Source organism: Cryptomeria japonica, chromosome 5 (genome assembly GCF_030272615.1).
Source record: "Cryptomeria japonica chromosome 5, Sugi_1.0, whole genome shotgun sequence".
Classification (NCBI taxonomy): Eukaryota; Viridiplantae; Streptophyta; class Pinopsida; order Cupressales; family Cupressaceae; genus Cryptomeria; species Cryptomeria japonica.
The window spans coordinates 834,367,468-834,381,221 of NC_081409.1; positions in this window are offsets into that span (position 1 = coordinate 834,367,468).

A 13,754-nucleotide genomic window follows, 5' to 3' on the forward strand; every position below is an offset into this window, starting at 1 on the left:
ACCGGTTTAAACAAAATACCGGTTTAACCAAAATACTGGTTGCTAGTTTTGACAAAATGAAGACTATGAAATATGTGTTGTGCCACTTCTCTCCTTCATACTGCTTGAGATCCTCGAACCACTTGGGATCTTCATGCCGCTTAAGACCGGTGAACACTTTCTGCAAAACATCGATAGTCTAAAGACTATAATACATGATACCAATTGGAACAAATATCGGTTGAGCTTTAACTCATACAAACAAAAAGTGATCTCAAGGCAAGTGTGTGACTATCAATGACAATCACAACATCAAACATCAAAATTGCCAACAGTATTGACTCTCATGCAAGTTAGAAGATTCAGTAACCAATAATTTAGGAACAACATAGCTATTTTGGTGTAATGTGTTGTGCGGAATTTTTGGGATGACTTCAGTGATTACATTTGAGTTTGAGGTGATTGAGATGACATGTGTGAAGCTTGTTATCAACTTGTTTGGGTCCACATATGGATTGGTAATCAGTTTGAGCTGACTTATGGTTACACATTTCATGTTGTGTGTTATGCGGTTTTTGGAAGTTGACATGGGAATTGATTTAATTAGTTTATGCGGATATATAAGACTGATTCATTTGAGCATTTTGTGATATGGTATCAGTGAGTGAAGATAGTATGAGTGATTGTGCAAAGTTTTGGAAGTCTTTATGCTCCAATATATGAAAGAGAAACAAAATAGGGCAGAGAAATAGAATAGAGAAATAAAACTACTTGTGCTTAATTGAAACTTCTTTTTGGCATATGTAGATGCTACTATTCAGTTCAAACATTCTTGTTCTTATTTGTAATCACTTGTAAGACAGTGAGCCTTCCTCCGAGTTGTAGCCCTCTTTGTAATTAAGTAGTGAAATCTAGGAAGTGTTCTTGAATGCATGTGCATTCCCCTCTTGTAATATTATTTTACTCTAGATCATAGCATTATAACATTGTGGGCTCAAATCCCATGGTGGTTTTTTCCTTTCCAAGTTTCCACATAAAAATTCTAGTGTTATGGTTTGTGTCTTTTTGCATTTTTTTTTTGCACTTTGCTTCTATTCATTTGTATTTAGTGGTTAAAGAATCAATTTAAGAAAGTTGTTAATAATAGAACATTGATTCATCCCTCCTCTCTCAGTGTTCATTGATTCCAATAATTGGTATCAGAGCCTAGTTATTTTGAGGAAGCCTAGCAACTTGAGGAACATCCAGAAGATTGAATTAATGGACTGCAGTTTGTAGAGACAACTTATTGTGGCACTTGAAGACCTAGATGTATCAATGAGAGAAGAAAGTGATCTGAGAAGAAATTTGAGTGATGCAGAAAATTTCATTGAATCATTTGAAGATCAAGTGAACACATCTAGAGAGAAGAGAAAGGAGTTGATGGACAAACTTAAGGAGAAAGAAGAGCAATGCATTGATAATCAAGACAAGATAGATGAATGTGAAAAATGTGCTAGAGATAATGCAGTCCTAAAGAATGAAATGCAATTCATTGTGATGAAGCTGAAAAAAGAGATTGAAGACATTAAAAAGAGTGAAGAAAGTCTAACTCAACCATTGAAGGATAGATCTAATGAATGTTGTAGATTGAATCATGAAAATGACCTGCTAAAGCTTGAATTGATATAGTCTTGAAATAATGAGCAAGCAATTGAAAGATAGATCATAATTCTAAGAGATGAACTTACCACTATTGATGAATGGAAATAAAAATTCAATGCTAGCTTAGCTAAGTTGGATGAGATGCTAAAACATCAGAGGAACAAAGGTAATATAGGAAGACTTGGATTTGACAAGTCATCAAAAGAATAAGAGATCTTTAGTAAGACAACCTAATGCTTATAAATTCAATTGTAAATGTTTTGTTAGAAATAAATTTGGGCATATGGAAAGTCAATGCTGAAATAGAACTAATTAGAATACTACATCATTCTCCGGTCAATATTTCAATCGCAATAAATATGGTCATAAGTCAATTGAATGCAGAAGTATGGTAAATAGGAGAAATGTAAGATGCTATGCTTGTGGAAGATTTGGACATATTCATAACCAATGTAGATCAAAGGGAAATCAAGGGAATTTTAGGCCTAATAAGAGAAACAACATTATTTGTTATGCTTGCAACAAAACTGGTCATATTGAAAAATATTGTAGAAGCAATAATGTGAGCAAGAATGCTTTGGTAGACAAGAACAAAGCAGACAATAAGGGAAAAGTGAAGATTGAAGAGATCAAAGAGTAGCACAAGAAGATGTGGGTTAAGAAGGATGATTCAAATGTAGAAAATGGGTCCGCACCTAATTCTAGTGTTGGATCTCCATATGGTAACTAAGGCATTTTTCCCTTAGGGGGAATATTTTCAAGCAAAATCTTAAAACACCCTTTCTGAGATTCGTAATTGGCTGCGAATGGTTACAAATGACTTTAAATGGTTGTGCAAATGATCTTGAGATAAATTTGGAAGATTTTGATGCTGATATGATGCTCCAATATAATGTTCATGAGTTTCATGACATCTCGAAAGACTTTAGGGATGAGCATTTAATGCACCTTAAAGTTAGGTATTCGGAAGATAAAAAGGCATTTCACATTCATTTTTCATATTGCAAGTAAAGTGAAAGAGAAGAGTGTGGTGAAGAAGTTTGTGCAACAAAAATTGCATCTGGTTGAAGTCAAAAAGGTATTCTCTAAGTTCGAAGTTATCTATTCATAACCTAGATTGCGATAATGTAATCTTCTAGTTTTGGTATGGTGAACCCACTTGTTGTCAAGATAATTGATAGGACATGGCCTCAATTCAAGAAGAATCCATACAAATCAATGGAAGATGATCTAAATGGTGCATTCTCATCTATTTTGTACAAGGTATTGCATGTTGAGGACATTAGGACATATATTCACTACAGTATTGAGAAAATTGGAAATGTGAAAATACTCTCTCTATACACAAAGCACATGATTGATGGTATGGGAAATCTTATATCTGAATTCAAATCTTTGGAGGATAAGGGTTTCATTCAGTTCATGAATTTTTTTGTTTTTGATGAACTTGAATGGGTTAGGTATATTTTGAGTAGGGTAAATGATGAATTCATATGGCTAGACAAACCTTACAAGATTACTAAGATTTATATCTAAGTGGTAACATGTTTGAATGCTACCGGTAAATTCCTTGGTCTAAGAAATATGAAGAACACAACCATAATAGAGGTAATCGATTCACAACATGACAACAAATCCATGACAATAAGGGATATTGTTGAGTATGATGTGAGATTTGTGTCCATGGTAATTGGCTATAAGACATATCAATCTAGCAGAGCTAACTCAATCTCTAGTACTGCTATTTATGTAGCATATCAAATCCAAAAGGAGAACAAGTTATATGTCTTATGCAGAGGATTGTTGAGTGAATTAAAGAGCAACTTGAAGAAGATTAAGAAAGATAAGAAACATGTCTTTAAGTTTGGCACTTTGATTGTCTATTTGGCACTTTATTTCATGAATGAAATCCCTAGTGTAGGTAAGGTATAGTGGGCATATGATAAATTGGTGGTTGTGTAGATTAGAGAGGCTTTGCAAGGATTGGATGATGGACAAGCACAAAAAGCTATCTTGTGGGGCTATTTCAAATCATTCCAAAGCATGATCAAAGTAGGGAAAGGATTCCAATAGAGATTGTCAAGAAGTATGAAGAAACTATATGCTTCATAGTGGAAATTGATCAATGTCAAATGAAATTTGCTGAGCCTATAATGGTATGGATCATGCTCATGGGGTATGAAGTCAATGGAAATAGTCTTGACATGTATGCTCAACATCTTTTAACAAAACTGATGGATGAGAAGGAAGAGAGATTTGGCACCTATAAGGAGAAAATTTTAAGTTTGCATTCTTAATTTACTAAGCTCGGAATGCAGAAGAGGGTAAGGAAAGAAGTATAATAGCTCACTAAAAACATGGGTATAACAAACAAAGTTGTTTGTAGGGCTAGAGAGAAGAATATCCTTTAAGAGGAGGACATGGTACAATGTAAGAAAACTAAAACTGCCTCTACTCCTCCAAAGTCAAGGCAAACCAAGTCAACACCTTCCTCTGGTGCACATAAGCCTTTCCCTCCACCTAAAACTCAAACTAAATCAACCAGTGGAGCATAAAAGAGGAAGAAAGGGAAGCTTGAGAGAGTCTATGTGGAAGTCATTGTTGAGGAAGAAACAGAGTTTGATGAAGCAGTGCAGGAAGTGAAGAAGACTTCTACCTCTACCAAGATAGCCTGGAAGCCAACACTTGATGAAGGACAGACAAGCAAGAAGTAGAAACTTGGAGCTGAACAATCCGGTAGACCTCGACCTAGCAGGAAGCCTAAGTCTGAGCTTGATGAAGCTCTAAAATTTGGTAAAGTAGAAGGTACTTAAACTATTGTGCCCCTAATGTCATTAAGTGAAATAGTTGATGGAGTGGTAAAGGAAGGAAATCTGAAGAATATATCTATATATTATGAGAATTATGATAAAAATGATAAAAGAGAATTTGAGAAAGCCATTGTACAATATGTGAATGTATATAGCAAAAACTTGATAGAATTATCATCTATGATTTTGAAGGGCTTGTATGAAATTTTGGATGCCAGAAGGCATATGACCAACTTGGAGGATGAGAGAATAAAATAATATATATTAGTTAATTTGTGTTCTGTAATTTTTAAGCTGAAGTTGATAGATTACTCAAGATTGCAAAGGACAGATTCAGAAACAAAAAAAGAGTTAACAAGATCATGCTTGAAAAGATAGATGAAGTAGCCAAGGAGACAAACAATTTTGAAACAGTTTTTGGAAGAGCACAAATAAGAGGTTAATCCAACAAAATCTGACACCCATTTGGAAGTGCATGTATAGGATGATACCTCTGCTCTAGATGTGTAGATTGATGTACAGACTATAGTTGCAAATGATACTCTTGATACTCAAAAGGTTAATGACTCTAGTAAAGCTAATAAGGATCCTTTGGTGATAAATGTTGAATCTGAGAAGGCAACTAAGGAGGTTGGAGATGCAAAGGGAAAAGATGTAGAGAAAGGTGAAGAAGCAGAGAAGATAGAAAAGGAGAAGGATGGAGATAATTTTGATCAGGTTCCAATGGCAAGAGACACTGTGGACAAAGGGAAACAGATTACCTTAGGACCTATTGATCTTAACTCCCTATCTTTGGTTCAAGCATTGAAACTTGCATCTCTAGCACAAGCCAAGGCAAGTGAAGAATTATGGAAATATCATTCAGAGGAAAAAGTGCTAATATCCATGGCAACAAATGTGCTAGAGAAAATTTTGCCATCTTTTAAGCAAGACACTATAGATTCACCCTTTGGGAACCTGAGGAATATGTTGAAAGTAGTTGATTCTTATTTTGTATCCTTAGAGAAAGTGACTGATGCAAAGGTTTTGAGTCAATTAAATGTTGTGCGAATGAGAAGAATTTTGAAGATGGTTGAAGGTGATAAGGTTAGTTTGGCTACCAATCTAAAATCTATATAGAATGCATTAGATGAAGCCGTACCTAAAATATATGCCATGTCTTATTTTGCCCAAGTTCAAAATAGAAATTGATAAGCAGATAAAGGACTGTGAAGGAAAGTTAGCCAATATTTCTTACTCCTTTGCCCCCCAATTAGTTTTTGCTAGTAACTGCGAAGATCAGGTGATGGTTCTATTGGAGAAAATCAAGAGCCTCAATCAAGAAAAGGATAGAATAAGTGGTAGAGTGGGAGAACTCCACATTTTGATAACTCCTCGGTTGGACACCTTGTTGAGGAGTCAACAGGATGCAATGAATTTTCATAGAGGAGCAGAGATGCATGCTTATTTTTTTAGTGCTCCGATCAACATTTGGAGAATTTGAAAAAGGTTTGGGTTGATCACCTGCTGTCCTTGAAGACCATTTTTTTCATATATCTTTAAATTCATGTAAGATATTGAGTATACCTTTGTATATAATTTTGGCGGATACCTATCTTTGGCATTGCTATCAAAGCGAGAGAGAGAGAGAGCTATGAAAAATGATGTACATTCTCAGTGGGAGCTTGTTGAGTTGTTGCAGTTTTGAAATTTTGAAGTGTTGCAGTGATAGTGCCATTTTTCACAAGTGTTGTCATCAATGCCAAAGGGGGAGATTGTTGGCAAGAGACACTATACTAGTATAGATTTGTTCTTGAAGATTTTTATTGGGTTGTCGTTGCTAGAAACTTGGATCCGATATCATATATGGTATATGTATAATTGATCTACCGAAAGTTTGAGAAGCTTGATATTCATGTATGCGTAAGTCTTGAAGGTGGAATACAGAGTATGGATACATTATGTAGACGTCCATTTGGGTTGTATAATTTAGATCACAATAAAAGAGTTAGATGGTTAGATATTTAAGGTATCTTGATTTGCAATTCTATCCTTCAGTATTGACTCTTGTGCAAGTTAGAAGATCTAGTAATCGATAATTTAGGAAGAACGGAGGTATTTTGGTGTAACATGTTATGTGAAATCTTTGGGATGATTTCAGTGAATTCTTCAAGTTCGAGGTGATTGAGACAACATGTGTGAAGCTTGTTATCAATTTTTTTGGGTCTGCATATGGATTGGTAATCAGATTTAGCCGACTTATGGTTACATGTTTCATGTTGTGTGTTATGCCATTTTTGAAAGCCGACATGGGAATTCATTTAATTAGTTGATGTGGATATATAAGACTGATTCATTTGATAATTTTATGATATGGTATGAGTGAGTGAAGATAGCATGAGTGATTATTCAAATTTTTGGAAGTCTTTGTGCTTTAGTATATGAAAGAGTAGCAGAACAGGGCAGTGAGACAAAACATAGGAAGAAGACTACTTGCGTGTAATCAAAACTTCTTTTTGGCATATGTAGATGCTACTATTCATTTAAAACATTATTGTTCTTATTTTCAATCACTTTTAAGGCAGTGAGCCTTCCTTTGAGTTGTAGCCCTCTTTGTAATTGAGCAATGAGCTCTAGGTAGTGTGCCTGAATGCATGTGCATTCCCGTCTTGTAATATTATTATACTCCTAATCACAGTATTATAATATTGTGGGTTCAAATCCCACCATGATTTTTCCCTTTCTAGGTTTTCATATAAAAATTCCAGTGTTATGGTTTTGTGCATCTTTGCATTTTGTTTCTGCACTTTACTTTTATTGATTTGTATCTGGTGGTTAAAGAATTAGTTTAAGAAAGTTGTTAATTATAGAACAATGATTCACCCCCCACCCCCCCTCATTGTGCTCATTGATTCCAACAATGGCTACGAATGAAGTCATTCATAGAAAAGGCAACTGGGGCCGAGGCGTGGAAGGGTGGTAAAGGTGAAGCGATTGGCATTCACCTTGGGGATTTTGATTGCAAACTAATTGATTGCAGTTTTTTCTTCCTTTTTGCCTTTGGGTTGTAAATTTTGTTTGATAGAGCTTTTATCGTGGTGCTTGTAATTTTGTACGACGAATATATGGGAGTCTTGTCTTCTTTTTCTCTTCGATATATGTAATGGTGGCATAGGATTGTAGGTTGGGTCTCTACAGGTAGTAGGGTTATTCTCTATACTGATACATATTTCCTTCATGTGGTGTTTAAGGGTATTATGTCTTTTTGAGATGTCTTTGTTGTTGGGATATTGGTACTAATTTTTTGATGTAGTGACCAATCCCTTTTTGGTTAATCCATGTAATCTTTGTAAACTCTATATTTCTATTAATAAAATTAAAAAACTATTATTATTGATAAAAAGAAAACTTCTCATTTGAGCAGTTGCCTTTTGTTCTATATAAATATATACAAATATTAAAAATGATTCATATTTATTTTATAAATAACATAATTGATTATAATTTTTTAAAAATGAAAAATTAATTAAATTAGAATAGACCAATGATAATTAATAATATTTATAAAAATATTAAATCATTTTTAGAAACTCAATTAATATTTTATCTAGACACTGTCAAATAGATAAGTGCGAAAATATGAATTTAACATTATCCTTTCCATAAGGAAAGACTGATCAAAGTAACAATACTTTATTAAAAAAAACCAGTCACAAAAATTACTATTATTTTTTTGAAATACTAGAGATTTTAAACATGTATAGGTAATAGCTCTGTTAACATTTCTTCTCAGCAAGTCATTATTTTTTTCGGTGCTCTCAACTTGGCTTGATACTAAAGTGAATAAAATTTAGGATGATTTCTCTTCTCTAACGTTACACACATAGATTTGTCTTCTCTGACGTATATGATGCATGTAGCCTTCTTCGTGACAACTAGGATCTACTGTTTTTGATACAATACAATTAAAAAAAATTGTATACTTTTAGTCTTAATTGTCATTCTATAAAGTAGATTTTATTCATATTAAGATAATTAGTTTTCTACATATTATAATAGTTGTTATTCTTGTTTTTGGACATCAACATTTTGGATCACATTCTGTGATCATCGACCTTATTCTATTAAATTTTTGTTATCAAATAGTGAATTAGTGTAAGAACTAAATGCTAATCTATATGAAAGGATAAGTTATAATCTTGTGTATTTCATAATTTTAAAAAGGAGCTTGATAGTATAATAAGTTAGTAATTATTTTATTGTAATTCGTTAAAAAAATTAGAAAATGAATTGTACTTTATGTAAATTTATTATGAATATTATTGTAATGGATAAAAATATATATATTAAGGTTTTTTCTTGTTTGTTAAATGTATGATCTTAATATTCAATTGGTCATGTTTTGCATATTTGTTGGTCTTAAAACTATACCCAACACTTTTTCATGCCAGATTAATTTGTTTAAAGCATCATCAATCCTTGTAGTTTATTTTCTTAGATAAATGATTTATATCTAATTTTTCATATGGTACTTTAAATATCACTAATACTCATAACATACATAAAATTTGGATTCCTCTCAACTTTTGAGTTAATAGAGATATTCAATATTTACCACATCATAAAAAAATGACTACCAATGCAACTTCCAATTCAACTTTTGATTCTATTTGTTCATTTCTTATTAAAATGCCTACCAAATCCTATAGTTGTGAAGATGCCTAAGCTTTCTTGTCGCAAGGTAAATCAAAATGAAAAATTCAAAAGAGCCTCAAAGAATTAGGGTATGTTATACAATAATCCAACCTCTATTGAATGAATCTCAAATCTATATTGTTAATCTGCAGAATTATATCAATTAAATTTCAGTAAACTGAAATATACAAAATATTGGTTTAACTTAACAAATGAGTTGACCATCAAATGTTTTTTTTTTTTTTCTTACAATGTAAATATTAAATTTATAATAAAGAAAAAATATTTGATTAATTTCATTTTTCAAAACTACTTTTTGTTAAAGTTTAAATTGAATTTTAGAAAAAAAATAGCTAGAGTTGTCAATATTTACTAATCCTTTAATATTATTATCAACAATATTTGAATTTTCTCTAATCTAAAACGTTTATATTTACCATTTAACTAGCTTTTGGATTTGATTGTGTGTATTCTTTTTTGCATCAACATTTCAGATCGCACTTATAATTCATCATAAGAAATAATTTATTAGATAAAAGACAAGATAGGCCCATTACCGATACATAACCACAAAAAAGGCACACAAGGGGAACTCAGAAGTCATTGGAAATACAAAAACCCAAAAAGTCCACCCCTTTTTGAAAAGGATACTTTTGACTCGAGCATCAACTAGCGAGAAAGAAGGTTCCCTAACAAGAAAAATCGCCTAATCACACTAGATGGGTTTAGGAGAACCCCGAACCATCTACCAATGGAAACCCCTTGCACTGGAACAATATAGTCAAGGGAGGGAACAACATACATCAAGTTTTGAAAGGCATCTTGAAACCTTTTACTTGAAGAACCACTATGAACAACATTGTTCATAGATAACAGTCTCATACGGTTTTGATAGGCATCCATAAACCTTTGATTGATAGAAAAACCTTAAAACAACCCATCAAAGGTTGGTTGTCAAAAAAGACAATAGGGAACAAAATCCCAATAGGAAAAGAAATAAAAAAAAACAAATCCCAAATCCAACACCAAACAGGAGGCCCAAAGGGGAACAAACCCAAAGGGAAAATCACTTTATAGGGGGAACAAGGGTCGATGATAGAGAACCTACAAAATAACATCCCCCAATAGTAGAAGAAGTCCAGGATCAAAGTAGATAGATAGGAAACAAGGCCTTCACTGGTTCAACTCCTGCAGGCTAACCAACCGTCAACACCTTTCCATAGCTCATCCACCACAACACAAAGAAAGCTTCTACCAAGTAGAATGTAATCATCCTTAGGAACAAAACCACATGACCCCCACAAACACCTATTAGTAGAAAACATGGTGCAAATTGCCATATCAAGGCCCACCTCCATAGGGATATTCAAAGAACTAGAAAAAAAAAAAACACTCCTGACAAGAAGTCTCAAAGAGAAGAAGACAAAGCTTTCAAACTCAAGAGACCCACAAAACCAAAGGGAGAAACCTAGATCGCCACAAACACCCACCTCCATAGGGCCAGAAGAAAAAAATAGAGGAGCCCAAACCGAAAAGGGACTACTCCACTAAAGAAACCTATCCCTGAGGCCAAACCCCACAAAGATAGGCCTCAAAAGTGTCAAAACACCTCTGCACCAAAGAATGAACCTCCTAGATAGAAGACTGGGCAAGGAAAAAGCTCATAGTAGCCAACACTAAAGTAGGGAAAAGACACATGAGATGGACACACAAGCAGGCTAGTGCATACGTAAAGCATTAGGGGCCATGAAATACCACGACATCCTGGCCATGGGGGAAACAAGTTACACTTACACCAAAGCCATACTAGTGTCGAATCCCACCAACCACATAGACCTAACCCACTGCATAACATCGTAGGGGGCAAAAGGAAACATAAGCCATGATAGAAGCAACCTTCATCCACCAACTAGTAGCAAGGAAAGCAATAGGGGCATGAAAAACAAATGCCACACCTAGGTAGGAAGGGCAATAAATGCATCAACCATAGCACTCATCACAAACACAACCCACGAGCAAAATTGCTACCCAAGGTGCAAAGTAGCAGGAGGCACATGCCCAAGAACTAGAATACTAGCCCAAAGCACAACATAGAACCCACTAAAGGTCAACTAGACACCACAAGAGTGACACCGACATCCAATGACCATAAAAGTAACAGGGCCAAGACAAAAACACCAAGGATAACCCCATCAGCATCTCCAGGACCCTCTTTGGTTAAACAATTGCAGGGTAACTAGCCCTCAACACCTTTCCATAGCTCATTTACCACAACACAAAGAAAGCTTCTATCAAGAAGAATGCCATCATCCTCAGGAACAAAACCACTTGACATCCACAAATACTCATTAAAAGAAAACATGGTGTAAATTTCCATATGAAGGCCCACCTCCATAACGCTAATGATAGGAGAAGAAAAAAAACCACACTCAGGACCCAAACCCAATAGTGGGGAAGTCCTGATAAGCAATCTCAAAGAGAAAAAGACAAAGCTTTCAAACTCAAGAGACCCACAAAACCAAAGGGAGAAACCCATATCGCCACAAAGGCCCACCTCTATAGGGCGAGAAGAGAAAAACAAAGGAGCCCAAACCCAAAAGGGACTACTCCTCTAAAGAAACCCACCCCTAAGGCCAAACCCCATAAAGATAGGCCTCAAAAGCACTACAACAACTCTACACCAACGAAGGAACCTCCCAGATAATAGGTTGGGCAAGGAAATTTCCCATAGTAGCCAAGACCATAGGTTGGGCAAGGAAATTTCCCATAGTAGCCAAGACCAAAGCAGGACAAAGACACCTGAGATGGGCAAACAAGTAGGCTAGTCCATACATAAAGCATCAGGGGAAATGAAAGGCCGCCACATCCTGGTCGTAGGGGCAATAAGTGTCACCCACACCAAATCCATAATAGTGCTAAATCCCACCAACTACACAGACCTAATCCACTGTATAACACCGCAGGAGGCGAAAGGAAATAGAAGCCATCACAGAAGAAGCCTCCGTCTACCGACCAAAGGCAAGGAAAGTGGCAGGGGCAGGACAAAAGAACGCCATACCCAGGCAAGAAGGGCGATAATCTCATTAACCACAACACTGGTCACAACCACAACCCATGATAAAAACCGCTACCTGAGGCGCAAAATAGTAGGACGCACATGCCCGAGCACTAGAACGCTAGCCTAGAGCACGACAAGAAACCCACTGAAGGCCAATTAGACACAACCAAGAGTGGCATCAACATCCAAGGCCCAAAAATATAATTGAGCTGAGACACAAACACTGGAGGATAACCCCACCAGCATCTCCAGGGCCTTCTTTGGTTAAACACTCGTAGGGTAACTAGCCCTCGACGCCTTTCCACAACTCATACACCACAACACAAAGAAAGCTTCTATTGAGTAGAATGTCATAAACTTCAAGAATGAAACCACCTAACATCTATAAACACCCATCAGAACCAAACATGGTACAAACTTCCATATCAAGGCCTATCTCCATAGGGATAACGAGAGGAGCCGAAAAACACCACACTTAGGACCCAAACCCAATAGGGGGGAAGTCCTGACAAGCGATCTCAAAGAGAAGAAGACAAAGCTTTCGAACTGAAAAGACCCTCAAAACCAAAGGAAGAAACCCAAATCGCTACAAATACCCACCTCCATAAGACCAGAAGAGCAAAATAGAGCAGCCCAAACCCAAAAGGGACTACTTCTCTAAAGAAACCCACCCCTGAGGCCAAACCCCACAAAGATAGGCCTCAAAAGTGCCACAACACCTCTACACCAAGGAAGGAACCTCCCAACAACAGACTAGGCAAGGAAAAAGCCCATAGTAGCCAACATCGAAGAAGGACAAAGACACCCGAGATGGGCAGCCATCCATACATAAAGCATCAGGGCAATGAAAGACCACCACATCCTTGCCATGTGGGCAACAAGCATCACCCACACCAAAGCCATAATAGTGCCGAATCCCACCAACCCATAAATTTGTGGTGTACATGTAAATTCAATTGGTAGAAAGAGATATAGGGTATTCAACTTAAACTATTATCCTCTCTTTTCTTACTATAGCTTCTTCATTTTCATGATAGATTACGAGTTTGATCTAAAATGAGAATGAGCAAGGGTATTAACTTAAACTAATATAATATTTTTCCTTTCTATATCGGATTATGAGTTTGATCTAAAATGTGAATGCTAAGAGTCATATATACTTTTATATACTAATTATTTTCAATTTATTTTAATACATTTTTTTAATAAAAATAATAAATATTTAAATAATAGATTATTTTGAAACATTTTTTTTTAAAATATTAAACATTACCATTTGAATAAAATGAAACCCTTCTTATTTTAATAAGAAACAATTGAATAAAATGGTTTGATAAGCATATCAATATTATTAGAAGAAATTTTAGAATTTATTTAATGAATTTACTTATTTATTACTTAAACTATTAAATTATGTTATTATTATTTTTAAAATTTTGATTATATTAAAAGTTGTCTTGTTTTAGTTAATATAATTAAACTTATTTTTACATTAAATATTAAGATGGAAATATGTAAATAGAATTTTTAGAATCTTTTAAGAAATTTTGAAAAACAATCTTTCTATAGCTTCCACATGATTATACTAT